The following is a 26,267-nucleotide window of genomic DNA, read 5'->3' on the forward strand; positions in this document are numbered from 1 at the left end:
GCACCAAAACTGGACCATGGTGAAATGGAAAAGGTGTCTTGGTCTGATGAATCACATTTTCTTTTACATCATGTGGACAGTTGGATGCCTGTGTGTTGTTTACCTGGGGAAGAGATGGCAGCAGAATGCACTATAGGAAAAAGGCTAGCCGATAGAGACAGTGGGATGTTCTGGGCAATGTTCTGCTTGAAATACTTGGGTCCTGGCATTCATCTGGATGTTACTTTGACACATATCACCTACCTAAACATTGTTGCAGTCCAAGCTCACCCTTACATGGCAATGGTATTTTTGAAGGCAATGGCCTCTTTCAGCAGGATGTTGCCCTAAATCACTGCAATATTTTGTGCCTTGAAACACATTCACATGAATCCAGACAAACATGATTACAGAGCCTGCAAATTGATGATTGTATAACACATATTTTGGACCTCTAAAAAAAGTGTATTTCCACAATTGAGTAGTAAGCATAGAGAAAGCTAAATTAAATAATGTTATACATTCAGAGGCAATTTTAATGGGTGTTATGGATGTGTAAGTAAATTTGTGACACAGACATGTAGCAGGTTTACCAACTTTGGAGCTCCGGGAGTCAGGACAGGCTTGTCCACACCCCAAGGTCCATGTCCAGCACATTTGAAGTGCTAGACTATGCCTTATGTCCCTAACCTTCCCTGCTAACACCTGTTCATTGTGTGCAACATTCATTCCACATTGCTCTGCAGTGCATCCTTGAATAGGAAACATCCTCCAACTTCCAGAAGAACAAAGCTGGGACAACATGGGAGGTGTGATTAGGCTGCTGAGGAAAATATATCAAACATAGGAGGACACATATCTTACAATCTAATATATATAAGTCTAGCGGCGTGTGTGTGGAAAAAAACTTTCTCAGATAGGGCTCATCCAATTGACCTGAAATTTGGTATATTGACATTATTTGACAAAAAAAATTATAATAGTGAAGTCAGTTAACTTCCAACATCCCCCCTTCCCCCCGTGGGAGGGGTAAAAGGCTAAATTTATGAGTTGAGGGCTTAAACTCTTGACTCCTTCCGGAATGCCAAGGCGCAGATTAAGATTGAAAGTTGAAAGCATTATTATGCTATTGAGACATCTGAATGTTAAGAGAGGACTGTGAAAACGAATGTGATACAAGCAGAAGTTTTGACTGGCTCTGCTGAAGGAGAGAAGGTGATGATACCTCAGATTGACTTATGTCCTTCCGAAACAGGACTGCCGTTTAAGCTAAGACGGCGGCAGTTCCCTTTGAAGGCGGCATTTGCTATGACCATTAACAAGTCACAGGGTCAAACACTTGACCGTGTGGGTATTTATTTACCAGAGCCTGTCTTTGGTCATGGACAATTGTATGTCGCATTTTCACGAGTACGGAGAAGCAGTGATGTGAAAGTGCAGGTTATGAATACTGCCCTTCAAGGAAGTAACGCTCTTCCCCTGAGGAGGCCTGGGCTATGCCCCAAATGCATGACAAGAACCTTTTTAACACCTTAAGTAGCTTGATTTGACTGGAATGCATGAGTATCATGCACGGGTTAACTTGTTTGAACATCACCTCCAAAACATTTATTTTTGGCATGTAGGGACTTCACAGGATTCTGCTTGAGCTAAAAATATTATTACAAATTGCTCATTAAGATCATAGAATAGCTAGCCCCTTGAAAATAATCTTCTTAATTAGAAGACAAGCAAATAACTGAAATAGATATGCAAACTTCTCCCTTCAATATGGAGATATATATCTATATGTTGCTTTTTAAAGACAAAAAATATTGTTTGTCTCCCTGAGCCAGTCTTCTTTGCAGTAAAGGCAAAAGGATAGCCTCTCGTTAGAAGATTTTCCCAAATGTAGGGATTAGGGTTCAGTTTATATAGTTATCCAGTTAGCAAATACGTATATTGAATCTTATAAGTAGCTGTGTAGATGTTGATATTCAAACTATATGTCACAATATTGTTCAGCATATATGAATATACCAATTGCTCTTCATTGGGACAAAGATATTTAAGACTCACTATCTAAAGAATATCTGACTGGTGATCAAGGGTCGCTAAAACCTATCTAGTAGCAATCCAGTGAATTACTAACTACTGAAGGGCGAAATTATTGAGAGCCAAGCGCAATTGTTGCAATATTCGCAAAAAGAGCAGGCAAATTGATCACTAGATTAAAACAAAGAGGGTATAGAAATAGAACCATCAAAATGCTAAGCATTTTGTGTCTAATACAGACAGAGAAACTCTTATTTATCCCCCTCAGAGTCCTAAAATCATGGACTCAAAGGTCAGAATGGTCGGCAGTTTCTGTGCAATTTTTCAAAAACATGTTTTATATTCAGGTCAAAATCTAAGAAAAAAATCTACTATTTTTATTAGTATTCTTGTAATGAAAATGACTATGTACCAAATGGATTTGCAAGTTTTTGGATTTTCTCAGCCAATAATAATGCTGAAAAGGTGGGTCTATGTTAAACTATTAAGATGATTGGTAGCATTGACTTTCAATCACTTATATGTAAACATTCCTGGATTGGCCAGCAAATAATGACAGCATCATGTGGGTTCGGGCTTCACAGTATATAAGACATGTCAGTTCATTTGCTTGCCTTGTCTTGAGAAAGCACTTTAAGCGAAACGCTTGTCGGTGTGCACTCTAAATATCTCTACCACTAATACCTGTTGTTGTTAGCATATAGCCACAAGCTAGATCTCCATGTAGGCAGCTAGCAATTAATTGGATGGCTACTGGATACGTTTTAGTGACCCTTGATCACCAGTCAAAAATTCTTTAGATAGTCAGACTTAAATATCTTTGTCTTAGTGAATGGTAATGATACATATATGCTGAACAATATTGTGACATATTGTATATCAACATCTATACAGCTACTTATAAGATTCAATATACATATGATCTAACTGGATAACTATATAAACTGATCCCTAATTCCTACATTTGGGAAAATATCCTATGGAGAGGCTATCATTTTGCTTTACTGCAAAGAAGATTGCTATTATCTTTGCATTAAATCTAATGAGTGAAGAAAAACTATTCTAGCTGGCTCAGAGAGACAAACAATAATTTTTATCTTTAAAAAGCAACATATACAGTAGATATTTATCTCCATATTGAAGGGACAAGTTTGCATATCTATTTCAGTTTTTTGCTTTTCTTCTAATTAAGAAGATTATTTTCAAGGGGCTAACTATTCTATGACCTTAATGAGCGATTCGTAATTACATTTTTAGCTCATATATTCATTTTCTCCTTATTACACAAAGGAGGTTAGCAAAAGCCTAAATAATAATTTCAACAGCAGAGTCTGAGAATTGGGCACAAATAAAAATGTTTTATTGATTTAATAACATTAGAGATAGCAGAGCTATTGCAGTTCTATCTGCAATTATTAGCACACATGCACTTGTTATGTTAAACATGACACTTTATCACGTTTTGCTTTTAATTATTTCCGCAATTTTGTTTGAAAGCAATAAAAAATTTTTTTAATGCATACTAATAAAAATATACACTACATAGACAACAGCCCCATACCATTATCCCTCATTCACCAAACTTCATAGTTGGCATGATGCAATCAGGCAGGTAATGTTTTCTCTGCATCCGTCAAACCCAGACTCATCCATCTGACTGCCAAACAGAAAAGCGTGATTTGTTACTCCACAGAATATGATTCCACTGCTCCACAGTCCAGTATCGGTCTGCTTTACACTATTCCATATGCAATGGAATCCGCTCTGTGATTTTACGTTGTCTTCCACTTCGTGGCTGTTGTTTCTATATGCTTCCACTTTCTAATAATATCACTTACAATTGACCATGGAATTTCCAGTAGGGATAAAATTTCACAAATCGTCTTATTGCAAAGGTGGCATCCTATCACAGTACCACATTTGAAGTCACTGAGCTCTTCAGAATGACTCATTTTCGATCACAAATGTTTGCAAATAGAGACTGCTTGATTTTATACCTCAATTCAATAATTAACAGGTGCGGCCAAATACATTTGTCCATATAGTGTATGAGTTTATCAATTTTGAATGAATACCCCGGAGTGCCTCAAAATATACTTCTGTCCTCTTTTCCTCTAAGCATTAATGCTTTACGTAATAAGGTACACTCTTCAAGATAATATCTCTATACTAACATTCTGAACAAAAATTAAATGAAATAATATACATAGAAGGTACTTCCATATATGCTAATTTGTATATATAACCTGGTGGGGGTTTACTTTTGATTTGAGTACATAGTGTATACAGTAGCAATTTGATGCCAGCACAAGCCAAACACCAGGATTTTCCCAGGTGACAACGCTATTGTAAATCATGACAAAATGGCAAATGTATTTAATATAACAACATTCTGAAATACTTTAATATACTCTAGAAAAACAACCCTTTACTTTGACTTGTCAAATATATTTTCTTTTAGCGTGAACAGCTAATTTACTAAAGCAATATTTTTGGACTTGCTGATAAATAATACATTAAAATATTTTCAGCCTTCTGTTGGGTACATTTCTCCAGGAGCGTGCCTGAAGCCAAAGCACTCTTACTGATTTTAAAAACTAATTAGAGAATAAACATACATCGTAGATTGGAGTAATATGTCAGGATTTTAACATAAAAAATTTGTACTGCCATTTACTTGACCACTTTAATTACATAAAAATATATTGATGGTTAAGGGTAACATAAGTGTAAAAAGACAGTGTAATCTGTTATGCTACCAAAAGCAAATTGACATTATTTATTTTAGATGTGAAAACAAGATTACATTTCAATCGGCACAGGATAAACAGTTGTTACATCTGTGCACAAAACATGTACAGACTGCATCAAATTGCAAAACATGTAATTGATAACAGTATGTTAACAAAAAACTAAAAGCTCTCTCATATTTCTGCTTATTAAAAATATTTAACCATAGAGCCTCAAGTTTTGTCAAGTTTGCAATAAACACTTAAGGAGGTAATTGCGGTAATTGCAATAGTGATGCGGGAGATGATGAGTGCATGAATTAAGGTTTATGCAGTATATGTGCGCATTCTGGAAATGCTCTTTAGAGTCATTAACTAGAGCAAAGCATAAAATAGGAGTAACTTTGCACCTGAGCAAAACCATGTTGCATTGGAGGGGAAGGTAAATTTAAAATGTGGGGACAGATTTATAGTTGGGGTAGGGCATGTCCTAGATCAACTTTAAATTTCAATGTAAAAATGAAGCTATCAAATATTTGTGTTCCACATGAAAAAACAGACAGTATTTAACTTATTGTAACATGGTTTACTCCATTTTTTGCCTTACTTTTTTTAGCGACTTAGGCCCTCTGTAATTAATGGCAAGAATGGTATTCCTCATACAATTTGTATTTCATTTTGATGAACACCAGTTTTTCTACATTATTGGGAAGTAGTCATCATCATCATCATCATTTATTTATATAGCGCCAGCAAATTACATAGCGCTTCACAATTGGGAACAAACATTAATAAAACAATACTGGGTAATACATACAGAAAGAGAGGTAAGAGGGCCCTGCTTGCATGCTTACAATCTATGGGACAATGGGAGTTTGAAACACAAGGGCACGTGCTACATCATATTACACATTGCTTGTCTGAAGAGGTGGGTTTTCAGAGAACGCTTGAAGGTTTGAAGACTAGAGGAAAGTCTTACTGTGCAATGGAGGGAATTCCACAAAGTAGCTGCAGCCCGAAAAAAAGTCCTGTAACCGGGAATGGGAGGATGTGATGAGAGTAGAAGAGAGACGCAGATCTTGTGCAGAACAGAGGTGTCGAGTTGGGAGACAAGTGAGAAGATGTCTGTTGGTGCAATTTTGTTTATGGCCTTGTATTTTAGTAGAAGAATTTTTTATTGGACCAGTTGAAAAACAGGCAACCAATGTAGAGACTGACAGAGTGGCTCAGCAGAGGATGAACAGTTTGCAAGGAAAATCAATCTAGCCGCTGCACGCAAAATAGATTGTAGGGGTTCAAGTCTGATTTTGGGAAGACTCTTAAGGAGGTAATTACAATAGCCGATGCGGGAGATGAAGAGTGCATGAATTAAGGTTTATGCAGAATCTTGTATAAGATATGTGCGTATTCTGGAAATGCTCTTTATATATATAGTATATAACATGATTTAGATATAGAGGTGATGTGGGGAACAAAGGATAGTTGTGAGTCAAGGATTACACCTAGGCAGTGAGCTTGCTGGGTTCGATTTATGGTCATATTATCAACAGAAATAGAAATGTCAGGCAGGAAGCTTCTGTTATTGGGAGGGAATATTATTAATTCAGTTTTTGAAAGATTGAGTTTGAGTTGGCGAGAAGACATCCAAGATAAAATGGCAGAAAGACAGTCAGTAGCATGAGACAACACAGATGGTGAGAGATCAGGAGAGGATAGATAGATTTATGTATCAACCGCATAGAGATGATATTGAAATCCAAAGGAGCTTAGAGAATCCAGAAGGTTGTTTGTTGTAAGAAAGTGTATGAGGTGAGTATACACTTGGAGAAGAAGCTTGGGGGGTCATGGGAGCTGAGAGATGGGGTGGTAATTTGAGAGAGAGTTTGGGTCAGAATTTTTTTCTTTCAGCATAGGAGTAATCACTGCATGCTTGAATAGTGATGGAAAAATACTAGTAGAGAGAAAGAGATTACAGATTTTAGTTTTTAGATTTTATAGGTGGAATGAGCACTGGAGACAGGGACCTACCAATTTGTGACGGTATGGGGTCAAGGGGACAGAAGGTAGAGTAGGAAGACAGCAAGAGAGTAGAAATCTCCTCTTCATTTGTGGGATCAAATGGAGAGAGAGTGTCCGAGGTCCCCACAAAGGAATTGATCTGATAGCTTGTCGAGGGAAATGATACCATTTTAAGTCTGATCTTATCTATTTTGTCCTTGAAATAGGAAGCAAGATCCTGTGCACTGATGTTAGTTGGAGGATTTGGGGCAGGAGGATTCAGAAGAGAGTTAAATGTGTTAAAGAGGCGTTTGGGGTTAGAAGCCTGAGCATAGATGAGAGATCGGTAGTATGCTTATTTAGCAGTGTCCAGAGCATTTCTGTAGGAGTGGTAGATATCAGTATATGTGATGAAATCATTAGAGGCACAAGATTTACGCCAGTGACGTTCTGCTTTACGAGAAAGTTTTTGTAGAGTTCGTGTTACTGTAGTGTGCCATGGTTGGCAATGAATTCTATGCGAAGTATGTAGTGTCGCTGGAGCCACTTGATCCAGGGCAGTTGCTAGGGTTTGATGAAAATGGGGTACTGCCCGATCAGGGGAGGAGAATGTAGAAATTGGGGAGAGAAGGTGTTGGAGAGAGGTGGAAAACTGTTGAAAATCAATAGCGTTGATATTCCTAGAGTTTGGAGGCTTGGAAGAGTTTGACACTAGGGAGGGTAAAGAACTGGGGGTGAGCATGTAGCTAATAAGGTGATGATCCGAGAGCGGGAAAGGAGTGTTAAGGAAATTAGAAACTGAGCATAGTCTAGAGAAAACAAGATCAAGACAGTGGCCATCCTGATGAGTAGCAGATTCAATCCACTGGGAGAGGTCAAGTGAGGAGGTTAGAGAGAGTAGATTGGAAGCAGCATTGGAACGTGGATTAGAAATAGGGATGTTGAAATCACCCATGATGATGGTGGGGATATCAGTAGATAAGAAGTGAGGGAGCCATGCAGAGAAGTGTTCAAGAAATTGTTGGTGTGGACCAGGGGGGCGATAGATAACAGCAACACGCATAGAGAATGGGTTAAAAATCCTAACAGCATGTACTTCAAAAGATGTGAATGTGAGTGAAGGGACACTTGGTAGAACTGTGAATGTGCACTGTGGGGAGAGAAGTAGTCCAACCCCCCCTCCTTGTCTGCCTCCTGGTCTGGGGGTGTGGGTGAAATGGAGACCATCATGTGAAAGGGCTGCAGGTGAGGCAGTGTCTGAATGCGTGAGCCATGTTTCTGTTATTGCTAGGAGGTTGAGGTTGTATGAGAGGAAGAGATCATGTACGGAGGTAAGTTTGTTACAAACAGAGCGTGCATTCCAAAGGTCACATTTAAAGGACTTTGGAAGAGAGGGGAGACAGGCTATGTGTTTGAGGTTTGCCAGATTTCTGTAGTGTTCAGATATATGTGTGTGGGAGAAGTGAGGGGGACCTGGATTACGTGATATATCACCAGCTAATAGAAGCAGTGAGGAAGAAAGGTAGGAAAGATGATTGTAAGATGTGTGTCCTTTTAGTTTCTGGCGGCAGGGTGAGGCTGTTAAAGTTATTGAATTTAAATTGCAAAAGTTCATGAGTGTTCACTAGAGGTGAGTAAAGTAATGAAGGGGCAATGTGGACAGACGTGTGTGTTGCAGGATGGGTGAGGGATGATATAGTCATAAAGATAATGCCATGAAAAGAGAGAAAGAAAAATATTTTGGCAGCATTGGGACTAGTAGTCAAATAGCAAAAATGAGGAATTAAAGGAATTGCCTAATTGTAATGTCCAGTGTAATCAGATAAGTAGTGCAGAGCTAGGCTGCAGCAAATGTAGTGTATTCCTGGATGTCTGGATAGTATAAAGTAATGATGTGGGGAGCCATGTGGGGGAGTGGGTGGAAGTGTTGAATGGAGAGTAATAAAGAGCAAGTCATTTTGTAGCTGAGATTTTGCAGACTCATGAGAGAGGAGATGGGTTGAAAGACAGTATAATTTCTTCCTACTTGTAAAGGGAGACAAAGCTTAAATAGAATTGAAGTACAGTGCTGAGATAGGGGACTGAAATAACTGTAGCATGGGTAGGGAGTGGTTGAGCAAGTAGTACAGCAGTCTGATTAAACAGAGTGGATTTTGCATTGAAAACAAACTGACAAATAGAACAAACTTTCATGAGATGAGAGGAAAATGAGATCAGAGTCCAAAACAGTCCTCATGTTGCATGTAGCTTGTAGCCAGAGTGAGTTGAAAACATCATAGGTGGAATATGGAGTTTCAGGTGAATACTGACTGTTGTCCTTGTGAAGCTGTGTTAATAGGCAGAATGTTCTTCTCCTGTTTCCTCTTGTGTAACTCCAGTATAACTCCGAATTATGCTGTTTAAATTTTTTGTTTCACACTTGTATCTATACACACTTATACCTATAGTTCCAACATTATATATTGAGGATATTTCCATCTCCTATGTAATACAACCGACACTGAGCTAATGGATAACCACAAGAGAGCCCATCTGGCACAAAAGCAAAATCCTTCTACAGATCCAGAAGAGGAAGGAGGTTCATTTAAGATAAATGATGGACATTTGTGCCAGCAGAAGGCTGTCTTAAGATTTCTACAATGAATAGTTAATTTTGCATGCTTCCACCTTCCACTGGCTTTCTTTCATTCTAACCATGCCACTCCACAGTATCTGTATAAACATAACAGTCGTCGAGTAGTTAGTAGCTTGTGCGGTAAAATGATGAGATTTGTGCAGGGACTTCATCCACAGTTATGGTGAACAATTAACTGAGTTTTGACAAAATGGCGTGAGGAGATATCATGTTAAATGGTGTCAATTCGTGTCATTAGAGTAGTTAGCACTGTCATGGCTGAGACGAGGAAGGGCAAGGTCATGCAGATGGGTGGAAAGATTAGAAAAAGGTGGAAGAGAGTTATCAGGTGTGAGAAACACAGTAGGATTGCTTGGGATGTGAAAGGACAGTAAGACAAAGGGATGAATTCATAGTGATGTGGAGGATATTACTACAGGTAGGGGGGCTTTTTGATGTGTCATGATTGAGATCATGATTTAATATTCCACCTTATCTGTCTCTGGGTCAGGGAGTATGAAGGAATATTCCCTGTAGAGAACTGCAGCAGATACAGTGCCAGAGTAAGTAAGCAAGGTTTCTGAAATGGCAGGCAGTTTGAGGGATTTTGAATTGAATTGATCATAGATGGATGGGAGTTTGGAACAAATAGAATCAGCCTAGGGTGTAAGGCTTTCGGGTTGCTTAATATATTTGGGGGGTGTAAAATTGTGACAGGAAGAGGGATAAACTGAAATGTAGAACAAAAACATAAATAATTGTTCCCCAAGGTGAAAAGAAAACATGAGGTTTTAATCTTGACATATTCCCATGGTAAAGGCTGAAGATAATAAGTCATCCTTGGGTGGTCACTTGAGGATAAAGCAGTAGGAGAGACAAGGATAGCGACAGGCACAGACATGGCACAACCCCTTCCCCACCACCTGCATGTCTTCACCCTCATTGGCTATTGTTCATGCATCCATTCCGCTACTACAAAATTTGCTGTGAACATTTTAAAACATCAAGAGAATCTGAGTTTCAAAAACATGCAAACGTAAACATTGGCTTGGAGGTTTAATTAAGGAAGCTGTTATTTTAATTGGGAACAACTTTATTTTTACCTAGTAGTCTGGCTGCGAAGGCGAGGGGGCGCTATCAGTGTATTAGCCTAGGGTGACCTGATCCCTTAATTAGACCCTGAATAGGTATTGTGTTCCAGAGTGCATAGGAAAGGGGAGGGAGGGAAGTGGAGATGGGTTAAAGTTCGTATGGATTTGAAGTTCAAGGTGGATGGGAAGTTTTGGGGTGGAAGTAGCAGTGTGAGCAGATAGTTTTGATGGTGTGAGGTTAGTTTCTGCTTGTGCAAGTCAGTGAGTGATGTGGGTGCAGGCAGCAGATCAATTCATGGGTACAAACAAATGAAGTGATAAATAATCCAGTTCCATATTTTGCCTGCCTTAATGATGTTTAAATCATCTTTATTACACTTCCTTCAGTACTGTATAACCCCTGACTAAGAATTTTAGAATGAATATAAAGAGGAGAGAGCTTGAATTCTGAATTTAACATGATTTGTATACAGACCCTTCCCTCTGGAGGGGTCTGTATACCACTAGACTGGAATATTAAGATCATATGAAGTTTCAATTTCTTTTATCCATGCAAAACATGAATTAGATTGTTTCAGTAAGCATATCTCTTTAGCTGTAAATGTAAATTAAAAACAGTCTACTTGTGCAGGTTCCACACTGTGTCACAAGCAGACTCTATTTTTTCTTTTTAGAATTTGTGCAATACTAATCAGGCATCACTAACAGATATTGCTGATGTGGTTAATGAAAACCATAAAGTCAGCCCCTCTCATTAATGAAGTATTTAAAAACTCATGTAGGTCACATATGCCAGGTCCAGTGTTAATACAGTGCCTGACTTTTCCCTTTTTTCTTACCGGGATTGTCATATGCCCTGAAAATGTCATTGTTTGCTCACAGGCATCACTGTTTGAGATCACACCTCTGCTCATAAGCTAAAAACAATGCTCTGTCTGACTTATTACTAGGTAAAAATTTCAACTCAACTTTTCAGCATTTGAATCAATAAAATCCATACTCGTACAAAAGCGTGTCATCTACTCTTCTAAATACATGTCCTTCATCACAGCAGAAAGTTCTTTGTCACTAGACTGGTCTCTGCTGGACCATTATGTAAACACATTTAGAACCTCTGTTATTTCCATGTTGTGCTTTGTTCAACCTTCAATCTCTTACCACTGTACAGGACCTGCTGAGCCATCTTCATCAGGATGCATAATCAGCGTGTTCTGGTATAAAATATTTACAGGAATGTCAATGGACAGAGTCTATTAAAGTAATGTTCTTATATTTATAATAGTGAAACTATTTTTGCTTTTCTGCTAATAAAATAAATGATCCTCTTATCTGATTATTTTACACCACTTTTAAACACTCATTAATCACTTAAATTGTACTGATCTTACACAACAAGCAGTTTCATCTGTATACCACTACAAATTTAACATTAAATGTAATTTAATTGAACTTTAAAGGTCAGCTTTGCATGTTTGTAATGTAAAGTCAGAAAAGGATTTAAAATGTCTTTGTTCGCACATTTACAGTTATATTGCACACATACAAATACCAACATTTCAATGCACTTTGCATTTTTGGCAGATGTATCTGTGCAGGTGACATGTTGCTCACTAAGAGGTCTATGCATTAATAAAATGCGGAACCAGCAAATATGCATCACTGCAAATTGCAACGATGCATATTTAAGTACCTCTGCAATGCACCATGCCGGGGCTACTCTGGGAGCACTGGAAGAGTGACCCCAGTGGTGCGATTAGTTTTTCCTATTTACTTTCAGCCTAGTGGTGAAAGGAGGAAGTGCTGTGCGCATGCACAAGCACACAGAACTTTCACTGTAATGGATTCTGCAAAGCCAGCGAGGTTTCAGCAGAATCCCATAGGAAAATACAGGTAACGCCATCCTGAGATGGCATTACCTTTCTGCGCGATACAAAGCTTATCAAGGTTCATGCATTGCAGAACATTGCAGTTCCCATATTAATCTATGGGGACTGCGAGGCTGCACTTTATTTGCCTAAACGGAAGAGATTTCTGTCATATCTCCTCCGTTAGGCATGTAATGCATAGCAAATAAGCTTAAGATGCGGAAACAGCCATTTACGCATCTTTTTAGTTCCAAATTAGCTTAATGCAAAGACCTCTAAATGGGAAAACAGGACTGTAATTCTGAGCACAGAACATGTACATGTATCTGAAATATTTTCTTACAGTTCCAGTACATTACATAACACCTCTGCAGCTCCCTCTCTCCTCACCCTGCCTTGGCCAATAAATTATCAGTTCTCCAGAAACTGACCACCTGGAGAACTTAATGAATGTATACAGCAAGCAGAGCATGTGTATAGGGAACACTGATAGGATAGACTGCATTGCTATCCAATCAGCTTGTGGTATACAAGTAAGGGGAAGAGGAGGTTGTTTTACTTTTTAAATAGCACACATTTAAGTGCCGCTCTTAATGAGATATAACTTTTTGAATTCAACAGACTGGAATAACAGATTGATGTATATAATTAATTTATTCAGTCAGTCATTTCATCTCGCCTCTCTGTAACCACTAAAAGAGTAAAGTCATTTTCTTGTAATTTTTTACATTTTTATCAAGAATGTCATAACTTATTTTTGCATTTATTCAGCTATAACACCAACTTACACTGAGTTCATGTTGATGTACTTTTTAAAGTTTAAATTGGTTTTCTGATTACTTTTTTTGCTGATTACTGAGCATATTGCTGCTACACTTGACCTTAATTTAAAATAGCTGGCTCCTGATTGATACATTCAGATAGAAATGTTAATGACTTTGAAGGATGCATTTATATCAGTGTAAAGGGTCACTTATAGACAAAATGTGCAGTGAAGTTTTGGTGTTATAATAACAATAAACATTTGGATAATATTAGAATAGGTGAAGATAAATATTACAATTATATTTACATTGTGCATCTTAGCCTGTGTCGAGGTGTTTTGTAGGATGTAATGTTATTATTTATTAATATTTTTATTATTTATTTATATAGCGCCTATCATATTACACAGAACTGACGTCTCTGCACTCCTCTTTTCATCTCACCCTACAACCTGCCCCCTCGACCCTAGAGTTTAATTTATTAGTTACAGCCTGGGGCTAATTTGGGCCACATGAATAGCACCACTTTAATTGGTGCATGTTTGTATTTAAGGCAGGGGGGGCTTAGCCTCCCTGTCGCTTAGAGCATTCCTGTACTGCAGAATGTGCCTCCCCTGTTACTGTGAATATCCTGCTATTCCTGATCTGATCTCCCATTGTGACCTTTGGCTTTTCCTTGGACCTTGCTGCAACTCCTGTGCGCTTTGACCTTTGCCTGTATCTTGGTTTTCCTCGTTTGCAGCCTGTCCTGACCTTTTGGCCTGTTTCACGGTATTCCTGCTCGCTTCGGACCCATGACACTTTGCCTGTCAGTGGCACCTGTCTCCAGTTTACTCCATCTTGCAGTACAGTTAGTTTCCACTACTATAGAGCTAAGTTCTGGGGGCATCTGATTACCTCTGAACAAACCAGTTCTATGGGCAAGGAGGCTGCTATATGTGAAGATCTCTATCAGTCTGGTTCTAGAAGTTTATCTAAATGAGCCATAGTCATAACAACCAATTGTCTTTCTGCTATCTCCACATAGATGTCCCAACAGTACCTAAAACTCAACATGTCCAAAACAGAGCTTATTATCTTTCCTCCTGCCAGAGTCACCACCTGCCCTCAAATCCCCCTCACAGTCATTAACATCACAATTTTCTCAGTCTCCCAAGCCCGCTGCCTTGGTGTCACACTTGACTCCGCTCTCTGCTTTTCCCCTCACATTCAGACTCTCTCCCAGTCCTGTCGACTCCATCTTAAAAATATTGTCAGAATATGCCCTTTTCTTATTCAACATGTTACCAAAATGCTTATCCATTCTCTAATCATCTCTCGTCTGGACTACTGCAACCTCCTGCTATCTGGCATTTCTGACACCCATATATCGACACTTTAATCCATCCTAAATGCTGCTGTAAGACTAATCTTCCTCTCTCACTGCTCCACATCTGCTACACCACTTTACAAATCCCTACACCAGCTCCCTGTGTCCTTCCAATTTAAATAACTCACCCTTACCTACAAAGCCCTTAACAATACCACCCCTGCATAAATATCAAGATACTCTCACCCTCTTAGATTTATCTCTGACCTGTGCCCTGCCTTGTCTCTGGTAACCACCTCTCACTCCCGCCTACAAGACTTCTCACGTGCTGCTCCCCACCAATAGAATTCCCTACCCTCCCACAGCTTTAAAATGTTTATATGCTTTATAAAAACCTATCGCATTTTTAGAGGTCACCTTATTCCCAATAATACTATTTACACTAAAGTACCCTCACAACTGTCCCAATCTCTACTGTGAGTCACATTTGCTCCTCTTGTTTCAGCTGTGCCCTCTTCCACTTAGAATGTAAGCTCTCTAATGAGCAGGGTCCTCCTTGTCCTATATTTTCATGTCTTCATTTATTTTTGTCTGCCTTGTATATCCCTGTTTTATGTATGTATAGTTTTCCCTAATATATGATGCTGTGGAGCACTGTGATGTCTTACAAATCTACAATAATAATAATAATAATAATAATAATAATAATAATAATTGCATGTTTTTCTTTCTAAGAAATTTGCTACAGTTTGTTAATGACTTGGATTTTGAAGCAAATATTGCTAGTATTCTACAATATTGTCATTCTGAAACAATGGTACTAAATACATAGATTGCTAGAAACTCTCTGAAGTTACACCTAGACACTCATATATATTGGATACCATTTTGCTATGAAATGCAAAACTGTCATACATACATACATGATGTTTCTCTAACCTAAAATACAAAATACAGAATGTTTACTTTAGTAGGGTTCCTCCTGCTCACTTTCCAACACTATGTGGCGATCACTCACGTTTTTAGCATGCACTGGAGCCAGACCTCGCTCCTCCTCCATTGAAGTTGGGGTTGGCTCCTTCTTCTCTTCCAGAGACACGGGTGCTTCTCTTCACCTGAATGGGCTTGGGCCACCTCTTCTCTTGCCAACTATGTGACCTCCATGACCTGTTCTGTTAAATATATCAAATGGACATCTTAGTTTTGTGTCATATATTTTAATAGCTTAAATATTACATCCTGTATGTCGGACAAGGTTAGTGTACCACAATTTAGTTTATATAGAGGTAATAATCACATTAAGATGCAGTATGTTTTAGACTCTGGAATATTATTTCATATTTTTCCAAAACCATATGATTATTAGTGCCAATTTTGTCCAAGCAGGGGCTCCCATCAGCCTGTCTGCAGAATAGGTCACAAAGGGTTCTTTAGCCTTAAAACCAGACTGAACTACCTGAAGAAACTACCAAAGGGGAATGAAACACATTAGGATTAGGAGTGATTTATTCATTCAACTGAATTCCAAGTGGTCAATTTCCCTTTTTATTCCAGAAAGTTATTTCTATCTGCAGATTGTGAAAAGTGTCAATCTACTGAGGTTCAGGCTTGCAAGCTATTCTTGTTTGCTAAAACTATTGCCATGTGAGAACCATCATTCACCTGAGGTGGGACCTCTCTGCTCTGTTGGCTGAGACAACATCCAATTGGATGTACCATCCCATGGGAGGTATGAGGAGACTCTAAGGCACTGAAAGTATACCTATATCATCTACAACTGTATTTTGAGGACAACAGTTGACACTTATTCTGGAATGTGGTGAGAGTAAACTTTTCCCCTTTGATCGATATATGAGTATTTTACTGTGTATGATCATCACCTCTTGTTTTAGACTTTTATCAGCTGGTTTATAATCTGCATAATCTTTGAGGAGGTTAATTTGCTGAAGCAAAGTGCCACGGCATTGTGATATTGCTGTTTTTTCTAAAAGAGGTATTTGCTGAACTGTGTCTACATTCTTTCTGTTTGTAACATATTTATTGCAGAGTTGACAGTATTCACACAGCAATTATAGCCTGGAAGCTCTGTTTTGTATCACAATTGTACAGAGACTTACCAGTTAACAACTGACCTTGGTCTTTTATGTAGGTGTACATGTGTTTTTCTGGTGTTATTTTAATATACAACTTTAGAGAGGGTTTAAGTCAGTTGCAATACATCTTTGATTGATGTTTTATATTGTTGTGAGATATTAATAAAATTATATATTTTATATATTTTCTGATATCTGTGTTGGTGTTATATTTGTGAATAGGGTGAGTGATAACTCTCACACTGTTCATTTTTTATTTTTTGTTACCACAAATGAATTGTGTTGCATATTTCTTTTGGCTCATACAAAAGGGCGCCTTCAAACTAGTGAAGGTACTAATATGGACTTTGAGGAGATAAAATGTTCATTCTATGTCCAACCTAGAATGTGCTAAATTGTAGGCCAATTCTTGCTCTGTGGCTACATTTAACAAAAAAACTAGGAGCCAAGGCTTCAATGGGTAAGCACGGTGAAAAAAGAACAAACACAATGGGCCAGATTCATTAAGGAAAGTAAATCAAAAAGTGACTTTCAACCTTGGCAAAACCATGTTGCTTTGGAGGGGGAGTGTCACAGGTTTGAATGCCAGAACGGTTTAATGGAAAGGATCCTGCCGTAATCTAGATACAACACCCTAGTAAGGAGTCTAACTAGGAGACAGTATTCACCAGGGACCAGCAGCAAGGTGGTTTGGGCTTAGCTGCTTCTTCCTCGCAGGTCACAGCCCTTACTAGGAGTACCTTCTTAAAGAAACAAGCCAGAAGGGACAGCAATGGCAAATGATTGTAGGGTGTCAGCTCTGTAGCGAGTGGTGACCGCTGGAATGGTGCCAAAAACACTTAGGAGTTGTTTTTTTCAGTAGTCAACAGATTTCCACAGGAACAGAAGAGAAGCGCTTGTAGTAGAGTGTGAGTTCTGCAGACGACTGGTTACCATTGGAATGGCGGTGGAAACACTTAGGAGGTGTTTGTTCAGATGTCAGCAGATTTCCATAGGAACAGAGGAGAAGCACTGGTAGTAGAGTTTCAGCTCTGCAGACAACAGTAATAAGGGAACCACGTCTACACCCGGAGGGAAGATGGCGGCGGCGCCCCAGCCCCGACGGCAGGAGCAGTTAAGCGTACCTGGGATCGGGTATATGGCCCGATCACCTGGCGTGTAACAGGGAAGTAAATTTAAACAATGAGCACAGATTTATAATTGAGGTAGAGAATAGCCTAGATCAACTTTACATTCAGTGTACAAATAAGCTATCAAGTATTTGTGTGCTACATGAAATAACAGACAGTATATATATCTTATGTGCAAAAAAATAAACTAATTTGCACCCCTTGCATTGTAACATGGTTTTGCCTTACTATCTTTAATGAATCAGGCCTAATGTATGCAAATGACCAATGTTTGGTTACATTATTATTTTTGGAGCAATATTTTTTGTAATGAGTTGCAATATAACTTATTTTTTAAAGAGACCACATGGTTAGCAGCATACAAACACAGTTGTTTTGCGCAACTGCAGAGTTAAATTCATTGGACACATTAAATGTATTTTATTTTTTTATTTGCTTCTGTGTGGTGGAAATAAAACTGACATTGTGTTTGTTGGGTTCTTGGTTAACATAAAAAACTCTTAATGCAGCACCATTGTCATGAGGTAAATATAGCCTATACATTGATGGAGTGGTATTATATTAACTTACTAAATGTTGATTCATTTGATACGAGTGGTACATGTGTTACATTAACTGTCCTTATGACTTACGTAAACTGAGCAATGTTTTAAAAATTTGCTCTTTTATCTGCAAAAGGCAGTCCTTCTCAGTGTTAAATGAGTTGCATAATGTGCATCAGGAATGCATCAGGAATGTCCATATGACATGCTTCTGTCCCATCTCCCAATTCCCCCACTCCACAGACCTTCCCTCCTACATCCTTGGAAACTTTATCATCCAGATTGGCAATCCTACTGATGCTGTCACCTCCAAACTTCTCTCTCTCTGCCCTAATTTGGATTCTCACAAGGGACTTATTCTTACTAACACTGTACTGACCACACCCTTGATCTTGTGTTTTCCCACTTCTGTGTCATCTGTTTTTCTATCTCCCCCTTCCTTCTCTCTAACCATCATCGCTTCTACTTTAGAATCTCAACACCTCATAAAGCACATTCTTTATGTCCTTGAACTGATTTTCTCCTCCTATCTGGACTCACTTTTCTCCCCCATCACTACCCTTTTTTGCCCTGACTGTCTCCCTCTATAAATCACACCCTTACCTATGTCATGAATTCCACTGCCCCAGCTGTCCCTTTTAGCCTTCAATTATCCACACCTCAACCATAGCATTCCAAACAGACCTGCTACCAGCAAAAGTACTCTTGCATCACTAGTAATGCTCTTACACTAAATTCCTGCACTTCAAATTCAATTATATCTCCTCTCACCTCCTGCATGCCCTCTCTTCCAATGTCTGTTCCCACCTCGCCCACCTCTCTAAATTATCCCTCTATTCTGGCACCTTCTCCTCCATCTTCAAACATGCAATTGTCTCATCCACCATCAAAAAACCCTCCCTTAACTGTAACTTTCACTCCAATTACCTCCCAAACTCTCTCCTCCCCTTCCCATCCAAGATTCTCAAGTGGCTTATGTACATTTGCCTCAACAGCTTCCTATCGCCTCACTCCACCTTTGACCTGTTTCAATCTGGTTTTCACTCTTTCCACTCCACTGAAATTGCTGTTTGGACTGTATATCTATGGGCAATTGAGCAGTATGACTTCTGCTTTCTGTAGGTTGGAAGTGTGTATTTTCCTCTATCAAGGGTTGTACGAAGCATCTTGGAACTTTTAGGATCAAAATTTGAAACAAAGAATCAAAAAAAATGCAGATTCAACAAAGAAAGAAAAAAGAATGGAGGAGCTCTGTGAAAAACATGGAGCAAACCCCAGGTCTACAGCATTACAACATTTTAGGTGGCAGTGCATCTTAAAGTGAAGATAACTGGGTACTTACATGTGATATTTCAAAGCTGTGAACAGGTGAAGCAGGAACTAATTAGGTTTAGCATAACAAGTCCGTCACAAGTCTATAATTAGTATCATTCATGTATAAAACACAAACATTTTACACAGCACTATTGAGGGTATTTTATACATAGCAAATGGAATGGAAGACAGATAATCATTTTTGAAGAAATTAGTCTTCCTGGGTCAGGAGCATTTCTTCAGCCATGTATGATGTTATAAGAGGTATGATGAAAACCAGGAGAGGGCATTATCATGGATGCCAAGGTACTAAAATTTACAGGAGTAGTGGGTTATTCAACTCTGTCAAATGCAGGAAATAAATCCATAAAGAAGACAATGGGAGATTGACCTTTTCAATTTTGCTTCAATTAGCTACTTTTGTAAGATCAGTTTATGTAAAGTATGATCAGTAAAAATTAGAGATGCTATAAATGTATTGAAAACAGGTCTCAAACCAGCTTGTAAAAAATATAAATGATTTGGAAATTATCCAACTTTTACAAGTTTTCAGCATTCAACCCTGGTTCAACCTGTTTGAGCATGCTGTTACGACTCTGTCTTAATTGTGAATTAGACCTGCAGTATCTCTGTGCTACCAGAGTTGCTGCTGTTATACCTGGACAGTTTATCCTTGCCTGTAAGGGGTTAAGCACTCATCATCTAATCTGGATTGTGTGCACCTGTGTCTGGCCTTTTTTAGAATGCTTTTTTAAACTGACTGGTATCAGTTCATTTGTCCCTGCTGCTGGTCTCTCTCTGATACTCATGTGACCTGGTCCTGATTATCTGACTCCTATTTTTTTCAAAAGTTTTGCATCTTTGCTTGTGACCCAGACCCTGGCTTCATTTTACCTTGCTTCTGTCTACTCCCTGGTATAGTTTGCGGATCTCCCAGGTTCTGATCCTGTAGTTAATCTGTCATGTCTCTTCTCCAGCTCCTCTGCTAATCCTGCTGTCCTGTATCTATTGTTCATCCATTTTATCCTGGTATCTAGCACCTTAGGCTTCAATGCTAAACTTGGTATCTTGATTTCCTGTTATCTCCTGTGATTGTGCAGAGCTGCACAATATTTACTTTATTCAGCTGTTATCTGTGTTATCGACCCCATCGAATTCTGCATTTACTACCTGCTATTTCTATGGACTTATGCTAGCTGTTTAACTATTGACAGCACCTAGTTATATCTGTGGGATCCTTGTTTGTAATAAAGACCCTCGGTTTTCAAGTACAATTACTCTCCGTGGAATTCATACTGGTAACCCTGCCTATCTCTCTAATTATCCCCGTATCTTATTTCTTCATTTTGCCATCAAACTTCCTGAAAGTGTTACCACAACCATCTCACCTCTTTTCTATCTTCAAACTCACTTCTTGACCACTCAAATTCTTGCCCTCCCTCCACTCCACTGAAACTGCCCTCACTAAAGTCATTAATGCCTCTCTGTTGCCTTCGATATCATTGGCCACTACCTCTTTTTGCAAACTCTCAAATTTATAGGACTTTGTATCACTGTTGATGATACCCAAATCTATCTGTCATCCCCTGACCTTTCCTATCCCATTATGTCTCATGTCTCCTGCTGTTTCTCGGCCATCTCATGTTGGATGTTCCATCACTTTCTTAAGCTTAATATTTCCAAGACCTCTCTCTTTCTGTTGATAATAATGCCTCAAAGTCCCTCTTTGCCATGACAATGAACTTTATCCCCAAAACAACATTTCCACTGCATTACAGCCCTGCCACAAAAGAACCAGCTGACATCAGATCAGTAAATTTAACTTTAACACAGGGGAGAGTGTTGACAAGGATAAGGCTGGATATCACTCTGTCATCATGATTGAGTTAGATTAACAGACTACAAGCTTTAAAAGGAGGGCAGTGCTTGAAATCATTGTTCTTCCTCTGTTAACCATTGTTAACTGCAAGAAAACATGCACAGTCATCATTGCTTTGCACAAAAAGGGCTTCACAGGCCTCATATTGCTGCTAGTAATATTTCACTTAAATCAACCATTTATCTGATCATCAAGAACTTCAAAGAGAAAGGTTCAATAGTTGTGAAGAAGGCTTCAGGGCACACTAGAACATCCAGCATGTGCCAGGACTGCCTCTTAAAGGTAATTCAGCTGCGGGATCAGGGTACCACCAATGCAGAGCTCACTCAGGAATGGCAGCAGGCAGGTGTGAGTGCATCTGCACGCATAGTGAGTGAAGACTTTTAAAAGATAGCCTGGTGTCAAGAAGGCCAGAAAAGAAGCCACTTCAGTCCAGGAAAAACATCAGGGACAGATTGACATTCTACAAAAGGTACAGGGATTGGACTGTTGAGGACAGGGGTAAAGTCATTTTCTCTGATGAATCCGCTTTCAGATTGTTTGGGGCATCTGGAAAAATGTTTGTCCAGAGAAGCAAAGGTGAGTGCTACCATCAGTCCTGTGTCATGCCAACAGTAAAGCATCCTGAGACCATTCATGTGTGGGGTTGCTTCTCAACCAAGAGAATGGGCTCACTCATAATTGTGCCTAAGAACACAGGCATGAATGAAGAATAGTACCAAAACATCCTCTAAGAGCAACTTCTCCTAACCATCCAAGAACAGTTTGGTGACGAACAAAGCCTTTTCTAGTAGGATGGAGCACCTTGCCATAAGGCAAAAGTGATAACTAAGTGGCTCGGGGTTCAAAACATTGAAATTTTGGGTTCATAGCTAGGAAACTCCCCAGACCTTAATCCCATTGAGAACTTGTGGTCAATCCTCAAAAGGCGGGTGGACAAACTAAAGCCCACAAATTCTGAAAACCTCCAACCATTGATTAGGCAAGAATGGGCAGCCATCAGTCAGTATGTGGTGCCAGGGCAAACTGTAGAAGTCTTCCAAAAAAAAAGGATCAACACTGCAATTATTGACTCTTTGCATAAACTTAATGTAATTGTCAATAAAAGCCTTTGACAGTTATGAAATGCTTGGAATTTTACTTCAGTATACTATGGCAACATCTGACAAAAAAGGTCTATAAACACTGAAGCTGCAAACTTTGTGAAATACAATATTTGTCTCAAAACTTTTGGCCATGACTGTACATCTTAAACTCTACCTAAACTCCTTGCTGCCCCCTCCGCTCTGCCAATAACTGCCACCTTACTACTTCATTGATAACTTCTTGTCCCTCCTACATCCAGAACTTTGCCTGGGCTGCTCCAAAGCTGTGAACCAGTCTCCCACACCCTATCAAGTTAACCTCTACTCTCCAAGGCTTCAAGCGTGCACTTAAGACTCCTGACACTATCAGTCTGCCTCCAAACTCCCTTGTCTCAGCTTTCACTCTCACCCCCCAATCGATATCATGCCATTTAAGTTATATCCCTTTCCTATAGAATGTGAGCTCTCATGAGCCGGGTCCTCCTTTTGTTCTCCTTCTACTATTCCATCAAGGTACTTGACCTGCTTCCCTAGCCCTCTTTTCTGAAGCTCAAGCCTACTTCATGCTGGTCACTACTATCATTCTAACTCACTGTCCCATAAATAATTTGATCTGCAGTAATGTCTCATCTGTAGATATGTTTATCCATAATGTCTGTTCTTTGTAATATGTTCTTCATGTGAAGTGTTATTAATTACTGACTTCTGCATAGACACTGCAGAAATTTTGTGACGCTTTATTAATTAAAGTTAATAATAATAATAACAATAATAATAATAACTCTAACACATTTGACATTTGCCATTTTAATTTCAGTTTGAGCAGATTGGGGTGGGTGATTGTAGACTTGGGAGATAGAACAGTTAATCCTACAAGCAAGAGACTTATTTCTAAATCAAAACAAAAAATAACACACACCAGTCCAAGAGTTAAGCAAACATCATTTGCACAAACATCTTTTGCCCTTGCTCCAGTTGCTGCTCCTAGTGTAGGAAGTATGAACAGAGTTTGACTTGTGGGGTGGAAGACTTCAACCCTAGTTCATGGACACAGCACTGTGTTGGAGGATATACTAACAAGTGAATATTTAGCAAAGACCATTACAGCTCAGCTCTAGTGTCAACTAGTGCTTCAGTGGATGTGGCTCATCAAGGATCATGCATACCTATCACAGTTGGACACTGGGGAAAACATGGGAATTCTAAAGGAGGGGTTCAAAATGCTTGAATTTAGAACAAAGCAAAAAACATTTTGCCACAACAAAACAACAGATATTTGTCAAGTAGAAACCATCTTACCTGGCCCTGCATCAAATGGAGGTGTATGATTTTCCACTCCAGCTCTTATGTGAAAGCAGGGACAAGTCAGGGAACACCATTAGAGCATGAAACAAGTAGTGTTATAACATTGTATGAGTTAGAATAGCGCAGTAGAACTAAGCAATGGGGAACCAGGTACAAAATATATGTTGTGTCTCCTGTCTTCAACCTTATGTCAGTGATTTTGTTTTTTTGGAATAATTTAGAATTCTTTGTATTCTTAATCATATCCCCCTGTATAGAACATCTGATACACGTTGACAGGTGTTGACAATCTGCTCAGATACAGAAGCTGCAGTCTTATGCATTGTTATTATGCAACAATACAAATGATCTTCAGTTTAGTAGCATACCAGTAGATAAACCAGTTGCATGGTCAAAGCAGGCAGGCACCACCAGGCAACACAGTGCTGTTGACCTTACTTCCCCACACCTGACTATTGTAGTTAGTGCACTGAGAAAGGAAAAATAGAAATAAAAAAGGAAAAAATGGATTGCTTAAAATAAAGATGATACAAAGCAACAATCCTTTATTTCTCAACAGGGTAGACACCTAAACCTGAATTTACTGCAGTGTTTCTTGTGGGAATACTTAATTTATTTTCATTAGTGCTTCTCTGACATTGGTTTTGATTACTGTTAGGTCGAAGTAGGAAAGTTTAGAGATTAGAGAAAGAGAAATATGATGCATTATGGAAATCTTCAGGTAGAAGGCAATTTTAAAAGTGTTGGTGGTTGAGTTGAGGATAAACCAGAGGTATTGAAGGTAAGTCAGTTATGGTGGGAAAGACAAGTTTGACAGGTCATTGTGCATACAGCTCACAAAGAAATTATGTCTAGGGTGTGGTGAGTCTGGTTGATAATGCTTTCTGGCAGGCCTAATTAGGTGGAGCTTAGAAGAAATGTAATTGGTGGGGTCATCAATGGAGATGTTAGAGTAACCAAGGCTGACAAAGGATATGTCAGGTGGAGGATATGTAAAAGCCAGGAAGCACTTTTGTCAAGAAATTGTAACCAGAGAGGTGGGTCTGCACTTCTGAATATTAGTTGCTGAAATTGGTGAAAGAGGAAAAGGACAGAATTGGGAATGAGGACACTGTGTAATGGGGTAAGTGTAGGAGACCAAGAACATTATCCTATTTGTTACTAGGTTTTGGAGTATGCATGAGGTTCAGACTCCATAAGGCAGTTATGCAGCATAGGCAGTATCTGAATGTTATAGTAAGTAAGGGTAGGGGGTAGAGGTATATGAAAATGGACGACCCATGAATGGAAGTTGTCTTGTTATAGATAGCTCAGTTGTTCTAGTAGGCAGAATGGGTTAGATTTGTGAATAAGATGAATGGGAATGTGGTAAACAATATTATGGTTGTTAGTAGAGCTGAATGGTGGTTTTGGGAATAGGTGTGGATATGAATATGTCACCTGATAGCAGTAAGAATAGGGATAATAGGGATTTGTGCTTTTTTAACCTTAGAGTATTAAAAGATGGCATTAAAATGTGTGAAATGTTATACATCTTGAAATACAGTGCAGAGGTAAAATGTGACAGTAAAGTGTGAAACATCTGGTGTACAGTATTGGAAGCTGAGAAAGTACATGACAGTCAATTCTGCTACATTAGCAAATAGCTCATTCCAGTATCTGTGGGTTTCATTTTCAAGGATTGAAGACCATCTTTGATGTCCACAATTCAGTCCATAATACTGGCTGTTTCCTTGTTTTTTTTTACATTTAACTTCAGTATAATTCATACAGGAATTACAATCACTTTGTTTTAGCTCCCAAGCAGTGTGATTTGAAACAAATTGAGGCACTCCAGCCTGTGTGTCTCCACCATCAGGGCCGGATTAACAATGGGCCTGATAGGGCTGCAGTCAGGGGACAGACCTGTCATTGAAAAGCAGCAGTCAGCCAATCGCGAGGTTGCCTGTTGCTGAGTGGGGTGGGGGCTGCATTTACAGATGCTGTGTGTGACTCGTGCTGTACCAACTTCCAGCCAGTTCCAGACGGAGTTCAGCAGCATTCAACACAACAAGTAGAAACAAGTTCTTTTTTTTACAAAAAGTACTGTAGCCGAGAATGGGAGGATGTGATGAGAGTAGAAGAGAGACGCAGATCTTGTGCAGAACGGAGGTGTCGAGTTTGGAGATATTTTGAGACAAGTGAGGAGATGTATGTTGGTGCAATTTTGTTGATGGCCTTGTATGTTAGTAGAAGAATTTTATATTAGATTTGTTGAAATACAGGCAACCAATGTAGAGACTGAAAGAGTGGTTCAGCAGAGGTAGGACGATTTGCAAAGAAAATCAATCTAGCTGCTGCATCCAAAATAGATTGTAGGAGTCTGATTTTGGGATGATCAGAAGGAAGGGAATTTAATTCAAGCAATGAGTGCCTGAATTAAAGTTCTTGCAGTGCCTTGTGTGAGATATGTACGCTTTTTGGAAATGTTTTTTAGATGTATACTGCATGATGTAAATATAGAGTTGATGTGTGGCAGAAAGCATAGCTGCGAATC

This window comes from Mixophyes fleayi, chromosome 6 (assembly GCF_038048845.1).
Source record: "Mixophyes fleayi isolate aMixFle1 chromosome 6, aMixFle1.hap1, whole genome shotgun sequence".
Taxonomy (NCBI): domain Eukaryota; kingdom Metazoa; phylum Chordata; class Amphibia; order Anura; family Limnodynastidae; genus Mixophyes; species Mixophyes fleayi.